Raw genomic sequence first — 9,794 nt, 5'->3', positions numbered from 1 at the left:
GTTTAAAATTTTAACACAATAGTTATATTTCTGATCCCTTTTCTCATTCTTTACTCCACTCTCTTTCACGGCAATTATTTTGCTAATGTATGTAATTTACTTTGCTTATTTCCCTTTGCCTCAGTAGAGTATAAGTTACAAAAATAATGGGATCTTCATCTATTATTTTCACTTTTGTAACAAGTTGTTAGTACAGTTGTGACCAAATACATGAAGCCATACAATTTTATTCCCACTTGTCAATCCTGTTATGTAAGACACAGAGAGGTAATTTTGCTTAAATATTGATTTAATGACTGGTGTTCTACATAATCTTTGTTGAATCAAACTCACCTATGTTGTGTCATCTAAAATTTGGGGTTGTAATTTTATTGAAGAGAAGCAAAAATGAAAATATTAATATCATCTATAGATAGACATGCACAAAACATACATGCATATATGGAAAATATATCTCAATAAAGTGTCTGAAATAGTGGGTCTTTTATATTGATATCCTAAGTGTTTCCTTAGGAAAAGAGCTTAACCTTAGAGTATGTTGCTTCCAAGACATGGTTACATATCAAGCACAGGAGAATATGACTTATACAAAGTCAAAATATTCCACTTAAAATGAAAACAGAACAATACATAAATAGTTCTCATATTTTTAGGATTTGGAAATTTGGAAATTATATTCTGTGTATGCAGTGTTATAATAAATATGCTCATGTTCCTTTCATTCCTGAGTGAGAATGTCAATTATGTTTATAATAAAACTAAGTATAATTAAATAATATTTAGCTGAACATTCATTCCAATGTTAAAAGCATGTGGCCATCACCTTAGAAAGAACACCTTTAGTTCTTCTCCAACTTAATTATTAACTTAATTTATTAAATTTATGTTTTGGAAGAATCCTTACCAAACTTTCTCTTACTTAAGCCAAACTAATATATATATATATATGCACTGACAGAAACCTTTAAAATGAATTTTTAAAGCCTGCATTGTTCTTTGACATTCCACAATCATTGTATCACAAAGTAAACTTTATAAAAGAGGTTAATTAAATTTTTTGGTTTTTACTTTGTGGATACTTTCCAAGTTAAAGATCTTATATTTTTTATCATGTGTTCATTGTGTGGGATAACAGAAATGTTCTCCTTAGTTTCAACACAAGAATCTGTTTTTCTCTTAAATAAATGATTTTGTCTTGGAATTGTGATGGGTGGAATAATAGCTCCCCAAAATATCTGGATCCTAATCCCCAGAACCTGTAAATGTGTCTTTATATGGCATAGGAAATTTTGCATATATGATTAGATTCTTTTGAGGTGAGGAGACTATCCTGTGTTGTCCCAGTGGGCTCTAAATGTAATCATATCTGTCCTTATAAAAGAAAACAGAACGAAATTTGACCACAGAAGAGAGAAAGTGAGGGTACCACAGAAACAGAGGGAAAGAAAAAGAGAGAGATTTGAGGATGCTGTGCTGCTGTCTTTGAGGAAGAAGAAAGGTGCCATGAGCCTAGGAATGTAACAGCTGTAACTCTAAAAGCTGAAAAGTCAAGGAAATTGATTTTTCCTTACAGCCCTCCAAAGAAAATGCAGTCCTGCTAACACTTTGTTTTTGGACATGTCAAATCCATTTTAAACTTCTGACTTTCAGAACCGTTAGTCAATAGATTTCTGTTATTTTAAACCATTATATTTGTGGTAATTTGTTACAGCAGCAATAGGAAACTAATGGAAATGCTGAATCATTTAACTATTCTTGCTAGCTTTTTTTTTTTTTTACCTCTATCTTTAACACTGCAGGACCAAATTGCTCCCATAATTTATGTTATTTTATTTTTCAGAAAGGGATCTTGCTCCATTGCTCAGGCTGGAGTACAGTGGTATGATTATGGCTCACTGCAGCCTCAAACTCTTGGGTAGAAGTGATCCTCCTGCCTCAGCCTCTCAAGTAGCTTTAACTACAGGTGCATGCCACCATGCCCAACTTATCACAATTTTAATCAGCACACTTGTTGTTGGTCTGAATAGCAAGCATTTTACCCTAGACACAATTCTCAGTTTCATCTAAGTTTTCCTCCATCATTTATCACTTCTGCTGATTTTCAATCCTATCTGATAGTATTTTGTTGTATTGTTTCATTATTGTTAGATCAGCTAAAGGCATCTAACAATTTCATTTGTTATCTTTGGTTTCCCATCTTATCATTTTAATCTCAAGCATTTGGAACTTCGTAATGTATTTCCTAAAATATGATGGTTCATAGTAAACTTTGTAGTATCACACCATGGGGAGTTTTATCTACAGGTGGCCTAAGGCACTATCTGGTAGTAAGTTAAGGACTTAAGAAGATACTATAAGTCTTACACACTCTACAGTACCATTAATAATAGTGAAGCCATAGTGCACTAAATATACTGTTATATATTCAGGTCAAAACAAGCTTCTCAGCAGGTTTCAGGACCTATGTATTTTATTTTTCTTGCAAAATAGTAATGAAGGAAATGATATGAAAGCAAACACCCACTGATCATGCAGTCCATGTATATTATTATTTTGCTAAAGGAAAAAAAATTTATGCCAAGAAGATCTGAAATCATTCATCATTCATAGATTTAAAAACACCTCTGCACTAAATTCCATCAATATGCAAAAGATTTTAATCTCTATTTTTAATTTAACATTAAATAATTGAAACTTAAATACTAAACGAAACTACTTTCATGCCCAATTGGACACTTCACCATATTTTCTTCTAATATCTTTATTGTTTTGACTTTCATTTTAGGTTTTTATACACTGTGGGTCCACAGTTTTATGTAGGATAGAGATAAAATAACGACAGTTTTTCTAAAGAGATGCTTTATGAATAGAATCTGAATGAAAATGGCAACAGTCTAATATTAAACATATCTTGATATTATTATTAATTATGAACCATATTTCAGTCTATATTGATCTGTTAACATTTCTATTGTCTTCTTGATGTGTACCTGGTTATTAGAATTCTCCTTCCCCATCTTTTGAAATGCCTTTGAAGTATCCAAAGGTTTCTGAAAAAGTATTCAATTTTTCAAACTGCTTTCTTGAGACATAACAAAGGCACACTAATTCAATTTCACTGCAAAAACTATCACACAGGTAAATAACCATTTCTCTTTCTTAAAAAATGAAGTGTTGTTTATCTTCATTACTTCAAGTAAAAAAATGATGTGGATAATTTTACTAGGAAAATAACATGAAATTATTTTGAATGTTTCAGTCTACTATTATCCATTTGGTAAATTTTCTTTTAAAAACATGAATTGCCAATGTGCTCTGTTTTCTCACACTGAGACATCACAATAGAGAAATTAAGTAATTAAAATGAAGAGAAATTTAAGTTAAAATTAAAATATAACTCATGATACGTTAGAAAATTAAATAAATCTTTTGATGGAACTTTAGGAATACCTTTTATGTAGTAGAAATTAAAGTTTATGCTTCATTGACAAGATGAAAAGTATATACTTCCCAAGGTGCAAGAATTTCTGTCTATGTTGTTTTCATTGTATTCTCAGCACCTGGACCATGATGGGCACATTATATGTGCTTGATACACCTGTTAACTAGCGAAGTAAATAAATAAATACAATGATGAATAGACATCTGGCTAAGTGGTTGGATTAATAGACTACACTTTTAACTCTGTAATTTTATTTATTTCCACGTAATTTCTATGCAATTTTCAAAGAGAGGACAGTTTGGAGCAGTCAGTGGATACTTGAGAACAGAATATAATAAAATACTAAGAATCTTAATAGAAGTAAATGGTTTTGGCTCTTTGATCAGCAAATAATATGTTATTAATGTAAAAATAAATATATTGACAGTGAAAAATAGAAAACAACAGGAAATATTGTAGAAGGAAAATACATTTCTTTTTACAAAAACTTATAAGACACACTAATGGTTGCATGACTAGGTTTTGTTGCTAACAAAACATTTTATTATATCACTTACTATCTTGATAAACCTCAGTGATAAGCATACAAACATTTATTGTATTTATATATACTAAAATGAGCATAGATATTAAAATTTAAAAAACAATAAAATTAACAATCTCTAAAAATATAATAAAATGCTTAGCTGTACATTTAACCAAACCATGGAGGACTTTTGCATGAAAAATACACAACAGTGATGAAAAATATTAGAAAATAATTAATCAATGGAGTGACATAAGGCCTCATAGATTGAAAGATTTAACATAAAATAAAGATGGCAATTTCCCAAAGTTGTATATGGGTTTAACACAATCACAATCAACATCCCAGCAAGATTTACATTAGATATTGATATGATTATTTAAAAATTTGTATAGTACGACAAAGAAAGTAGACTAGCCTAAATAATTTTTTAAAATAAGGATAATGGGAAGGAGTCGCAATACTGAATTTCAAGACTTACTATTCAGCTACAGACTAAGAATGTATGGTATAATTAGGGGAATAGACACATAGATCAACGAAACATAGTAGAGATCCCATAAACAGACCCACGCAAATATGCCCAACCAATTATGATAAATAAACAAAGCAATTTCGTGCATAAAGATAGACTTTTTAATGAGTGGTGGCAGAGTAATTGGACATCCGCAGGACAGAATTATAAAACAAAACAAAATTTTTGAAAACTTGACCTACATTTTACATATTTTACAAAAATTAATTCAAAATTATCATGAACTTATACAACAAAGTAAAACTATGAAACCTTTAGAAAAAAGATGAGAACACTTTCAGGATTCAGAAACAGGCAAATATAGCTTAGAGTTTACACCAAAAACATGATGCTTAAAAGGATACATTGATAAATTGGGCTTTATCAAAATGAAAAACTTTGACTTTGTGAAAGACTCTGTTAAGAGAAGCAACTGACAAACAACAGACTAGAAAAAAATAAACATTTTCCTAATTCACATCCCACAAAGAACTGCTGTCTAAAATATATTTTAAAATTCTCAAATCTCAACACTAAAAAGTCAAATAATACAGTTAGAAAATAGGGGAAAAACCATAATGAGACATTTCAATGACGAAGATCTAAAGATGGCAAGTAAGCATATTAGATGTTCAACATATTAGCCACTAGAGCAATACAAATTAAAATCTCAGAAGATAGCCCTACACACATCAGAATGGATGAAGTAAAAAATATTGACAACACCAAATGCTAGCAAGCACATGTAGAAATGATATTACTCCCACCTTGCTAATTGTAATGTTAAATAGCAAAAATGCTCTGAAAATATTTTGGCAGTTTTTTAAAAAAATAAACATGCAACTACTGTACAAACTAGCATTATACTCCTTGGCATACATCCGAGAGAAATAAATGCATTTTTACACAAAGTCTACACATGAATGCATACAGCATCTTTATTATCAATAGCCCACATCTGGGAACAACCTGGAGGCTCTTCAATGGGTCAATGGTTTAACAATATTTAGTACATTCATTCATCCCATGGAAGAGTTCTCAGCAGTAATAAGGAAAATCACTGGGACAGATAACACATTCCCAAAGTCCGTGACATGCTTCCGGATATAGCTGATGGTTAAATATTTGTTTAACAAGGCATAAAAGACATTTTACAAAACTCAATCTCCAACATACTGTGTTTCATTCTTCTGCTAACATTTAACATTTTGTATCTGTTTCCTAGGACCGTCATATTAAGGTACCATAAGGTAGATGCCTTAAAACAACAGAAATTTGTTCTCTCACAGTTCTGGAGATCAGAAGTCTGAAATGAAGGTGTTAGTAGGGCCATAGTACCTTCTAAGACTCTAAGGGAGAATCCTTTTTGTCCCCATCTACTTCTGGTGGCCGCTAGTGTTCTGTGGTTTGTGGTAGCACGGCTCCAATCTCTGCCTCCATCTTCACTTGGTCTTGCTTTCTCTTTAAGTCTCATTATATACTCATCTATTCTTACAAGGATACCGTCACTGGATTTAGGATCAAACCCAAATCCAGGATGATTTCATCATGAGGCCTTTAACTAATTACCTCTTCAAAGACTCTATGTTCCAATAAGGTCGCATTCTGAAGTTTCAGGAGAACATGAATTTTGAAAAGACACTATTCGGCCTACTACAATGTTTTACATTGATGTGAATTTAGTTACTATGTAAAAATATTACCTGATCATTAAAAAGACAGAATTTTATTTGGTTTAATACATTCTTTATATCATAACGAAACTAAAAAATCTCAAAGGATGAAATACAAAAGATGACAGTACAATGGATCATCTATTTTCTCTCAAGTTTAAGATGTCAAATATCCTGGATCATTAAAATTACAGGGGCTGGGCACGGTGGCTCATGCTTGTAATCCCAGCAATTTGGGAGGCCAAGGCGGGTGGATCTCTTGAGGTCAGGAGTTCGAGACCAGCCTGGCCAACATGGTGAAACCCCATCTCTACTAAAAATACAAAATAACCAGGCATGGTGGTGCATGCCTGTAATCCCAGCTATTCCGAAGGCTGAGGCAGGAGAATCGCTTCAACCCAGGAGGCGGAGGTTGCAGTGAGCAGAGATGGTGCCACTGCACTCTAGCCTGGGCAACAGATCAAGACTCTGTCTCAAAAAGATATATTATATAAAGGTATAAAAGTTTTGCAGAATTTTTCTTTTAGATCTTGTAAGTAGACAGAAAAGGAGGTATGTACAGAATATTGGATATACCTTAGAGGTATTTTGAGTTTGTCCCCAGACCACCTCAATATTGTAATAAAGCCAATCACATAAAATTTTTGGTTTCCCAGTTCGTATAAAAGGGATGTTTACACTATTCTGTGATCTATTCACTGCACAATAGCATTATATTTTGTCTAAACAAAATCATATATGTATCTTGATTAAAAATATTGCTAAAAAAATGCTAAAAATCATCTGAGCCTTTAGTAAGTAATAATCTTTTTGTTGATGCTGATGGCTGCTGACTGACCAGGGTGGTGGTGGCTGAAGGTTGAGGTGGCTGTGACAATTTCTTAAAATAAGATGATAATGAAGTTTGCCTCCTTACTTGGTTATTTATTTCACTAAAGAATTATCTGTAGCATGTGATGCTTTTACCACAGCGTTTTACTTGCAATAGAACTTTCAAAATTGGAGTCAATCCTCCCAGACTCTACTACTGATTTATTAACTAAGTTTATGTAATTTTATAAATTATTTGTTGTCATTTCAACAATGTTCACAGCATTTTTACTGGAAGGTTTCATCTCAAGAAACATTTTCTTTCCTCATCCATAAGAAGCAACTCCCCATTCCACTCAAGTTTGATCATGAGATTGCAGCAATTCAGTCACATCTTCAGGATCCCCTTTAACTCTAGTTCCCTTGCTGTTTCCACCCCATCTGCAGTTACTTCCTCCACTGAAATCTTGAACTTATCAAAGTCATCAATGAGGGTTTTAATCATCTTCTGAAAGATGATTAACGGGAATCAAATTCCCGTTAATGTTGATATTTTGACCTCCTCCAATGTATCATGAATGTTCTTAATGGCACCTAGAATGGTGAATCCTTTTCAGAAGGTTTTTAATTTACTTTTCTCATATCAACCAGGGTAATCACTATCTGTGCCAGCTATAACCTTAAGGTATTTATTTATCAAATAAGACTTGAAAGTTAAAATTACTCCCTGATTCATGGGATGCAGAACGTGTATGGTGTTAGCAGTTATGAAAATAATATTAATCTCCATGTACATCTACAACAGAGCTCTTGGGTGAACAGATTCGTTGTCAATGAGCAGTCATATTTTGGAATTTATATTTTTTTTCTGAGCATTAGGTCTCAACATTGGGCTTAAAATATTTAGTAAACCATGCTGAAAACAGATGTGCTTTAATTCAGGCTTTGTTTCATTTCTAGAGCACAGGCAGATTAGATTTGGCATAATTCTTAAGGCCCCCAGGATTTTCAGAATGGTAAATGACTACTGGCTTCAACTTCAGATCACCAGCTGCATGAGCCCCTAACAAGAGAATCAGCCTGTTCTCTGAAGCTTTGAAGCCAGGCATTGCCTTCTTTCCAGCTGTGAAAGTTCTAGATGACACCTATTTCCAATAGAAGGCTGTTTTATCTATATTAAAAATCTATACTTTAGTATAGCCATATTTATCAATTGTCTTATTTAGAGCTTCTGAATAACCTGTTGCATCTTCTCCATCTCCAAAGTGAGCACTTGCTGCCTCACTTTGCACTTTGAAGTTATAGAGGCAGCTTCTTTACTTAAACCTCATGAATCAATCTCTGTTAGTTTCCAACTTTTTTTTCTGCAGCTTCCCCAGCTTTCCCAGCTTTCATAGAATTCAAGAGTTACAGTCCTGCTCTTCGTTAGGCTTTGGCTTAAGGGAATGTTATCCCTGGTTCGATCTATCTAGAGTACTCAAACTTTCTTCATGTCACCCATAAGGCTGTTTTGCTTTCTTGTAATGCATACGTGGAATAACACTTTTAATTTCATTTTATAACTTATTTACATTCAAAGCTTGGTTATCTGATGCAAGAATCCTAGCTTTTGGCCCATCTCATGCCTTCCTCATTAAGCTCAATAATTTCTAGCTTTTGATTTAATGGGAGAGACAGACTGATCTTCCTGTTACTTGAACACTTAGAGGCCATTATAGGGTTATCAATTGGCCTAAGTTCAATATTGTCTCTTAGGGAATGGGGTGGATTGAGCAGAGGGAGGAGAAAAGGAATGGCCTATCAGTGGGACAGTAAGAATGCACACTATGTTACCCTTCCTGTGTCCAAGTGTTCTCATTGTTCAATTCCCACCTATGAGTGAGAACATGCGGTGTTTGGTTTTTTGTCCTTGCGATAGGTTGCTGAGAATGATGGTCTCTAGCTTCACACTGGGGCCTGTCTTGGGGTGGGGGAAGAGGGGAGGGACAGCATTAGGAGATATACCTAATGTAAATGATGAGTTAATGGGTGCAGCACACCAACATGGCACATGTATACATATGTAACAAACCTGCACGTTGTGCACATGTACCCTAGAACTTAAAGTATAATAAAAAAATAAAATAAAATAAAAAAGAATGCACACTATATTTACTGATAAAGTTTGTCATCATATAGTGGCACAGTTTGTGGTTCCTTAAAACAATCACAATGGTAACATCAAAGATCCCTAATCAAATATCACCAACACAGATACAATAATAATGAAAATGTCTGAAATATTAGGAGACTACCAAAGTATGATACCAAGACATGGGTGAGCTTATGCTGTTGGAAAAATGGTGCCAATAGATTTGATAGACATGGGGTCGCCATAAAAATTGGTACAACAGACTCTTATGTGTGAAGTACGATAAAGCAAACCACAATCAAACAAGGTATGTCTGTGTCTTCTTTGTCTGCATCAATGATCAGTAATCTTCTTAGAAAACTGATTTATTTCTTTATGTTAAGATGGCCTGTCACACTCAATAAAGTTAAATATTCAATTAGGTGTTGTATTAGTCAAGGTTCCCTAGAGGGACAGAACTAATAAGATACATATATATGGGAGTTTATTAGGTAGTATTAACTCACGTGATCACAAGTTCCCACAGTAGGCCATCTGCAAGCTGAGGAGTAAGGAAGCCTGTCTGATTCCCAAAGCTGAAGAACTTGGAGTCTGATGTTCAAGGGCAGGAAACATTCAGCATGGGAGAAAGATGTAGACAAGAAGGCTAAGCCAGTCTAGCAATTTCATGTTGTTCTGCCTGCTTTATATCCTGGCCA

Source organism: Symphalangus syndactylus, chromosome 15, assembly GCF_028878055.3.
Source record: "Symphalangus syndactylus isolate Jambi chromosome 15, NHGRI_mSymSyn1-v2.1_pri, whole genome shotgun sequence".
NCBI classification, from domain to species: domain Eukaryota; kingdom Metazoa; phylum Chordata; class Mammalia; order Primates; family Hylobatidae; genus Symphalangus; species Symphalangus syndactylus.
The sequence above is the reverse complement of the archived record's forward strand: the minus strand, read 5'-3'. Positions refer to the sequence as shown.